Below are 1,759 nucleotides of genomic sequence, written 5' to 3'. Positions count from 1 at the left end.
CTTTCAGGAGCTAAATGGTTAGCAGTCTGGTTAGCCATCAAATACCTTAGGCACTGTGCCACTAGAGCTCCTTGAAAGCAGTCTTAGACATACGTAAGTGGGTGTGTGTTGCTGTATCCCAATCAAGCTTTATTTATGAACACTGACATTTTATATAATTTTCATATATCAGAAAAGATTATTCTTTATTTGATTTCCCCCCAATCATTTAAACATGTAAGACATGTTCTTCATTCAGGGGCCAGACAAAAGCAGGTTTTCTTTGTTCTTTTTTTTTTTTGTCACTTAGAGGGAGTCTAACATAAGAGGACAGTGGTCTTGGACAGTATGCTCACTCTGAGGATCAGGGTCTTAAATGCTTCTTATGCTGAGTGTTGGGGTCCCCGACTCTGAGGACATCTCCACTTATGTGCTTAGGCACTGAGCCGCAGGTCCCAATTCACTATCAGGTGGCCACTGTAATGTTGGTGACTGTCATTAAATTGTGCTTCTGTGGGAATATTGATTAATAGCAGTGATTGAAATATTAATGTAGGAAAGAACTAGGTGAGATAATTCCATAGCTGTCAAGTTGGCTTTAACTATAAAACTTTATTGCTGTTGTCATTGACAGTTGATGATGCTACTATTTTGTTTTTATTTAGATCAAATTATGTTGATAATGAATTATTGAAGGAGGTTTTTAATTTAAAAATTAAAAAAAAAATCAACCTTAAATCATATGAAAAGATTTTTTTCATTTGGAACATGTTGTGTTACTTCCTTATCTTCTTTATATGATAAATCTCACATATTCTTATGTGTTGTTGTTAAACCCACGTCTTGGCAGGTCCCAGCCTTGGCGTTTTTCCATTACTCCTAATGAGGAATGCAGATTCATGAAATTATTCACTTTTTGAAATTATTCCAAAGTGAGGAAGGGGAGGAAAGATTTCTTCCATTACTTTTATATCAACTTTTACTTAATAATAATAATAATAATAATAAATCTGGTCCCTCTCAGTCACTATAGTATATGCCACCCCTTCTGCTCCCCAAAATGTTGAATTCTGAATAAAAGTTCAGGAAATGACAATCTGCATGTTTAGTGTTGCTTGAGACAGACAGGTAAAAACAAAACGAACTTTTGAAAATTTCTGATACATCTTAATGGGAAGTTTCTATTGACTTATGTTTTTGGTTTATCACCCTCATTCCAAGAGGAAGACACAGTTTTCATTTTATGGAAAGGTTGGGGACCAGTATATTTCAGTCAAGGCCCTGATCTTTCCCTGCTTTCCTGTGGCACTTGGGGAAACTGCAGAAGGAAAATAAATTCCAGAAAAGGAGACTGAACGTGTCTTTTCTAGTAACTGCAGCATTCTGCTACACAGGCCTCTGCCTTTTCTTGTTCTTGTGCGCTGCCAGTCTTATTTTCCTGAGCAATCTATTTTGAGGGTGTCTGTGTAGCAGTGATAGGAGTTTCTGGACACTGGTGTCACAGCTCCAGTTCCCTTTGGCATCCTCTGTCCTTGGGCTGCAGGCAACTGAGACTGTTATTAGTCGTTGAGAACAAGCGTTTTGCTTTGTTCCATTGTCACCGATCTCACCCTGACAACATCCAGCTCTCTGCAAACACATGCAGGGGCCATCAGCGGCACTGAGTGGGAGACTGTAAATGCACTGGGTCAAATCCATCATCAGCAGTGAAAACAATTCAAGCCACATGGCCTGTGGCCCTGAGCCACCCAAGTCTTCTGGGTAGACACAGGCAGCAGGT

The sequence above is a fragment of the Orycteropus afer genome, unplaced genomic scaffold (genome assembly GCF_000298275.1).
Source record: "Orycteropus afer afer isolate SDZICR_OR568_19922 unplaced genomic scaffold, OryAfe1.0 scaffold00381, whole genome shotgun sequence".
Classification (NCBI taxonomy): domain Eukaryota; kingdom Metazoa; phylum Chordata; class Mammalia; order Tubulidentata; family Orycteropodidae; genus Orycteropus; species Orycteropus afer.
The sequence above is the reverse complement of the archived record's forward strand: the minus strand, read 5'-3'. Positions refer to the sequence as shown.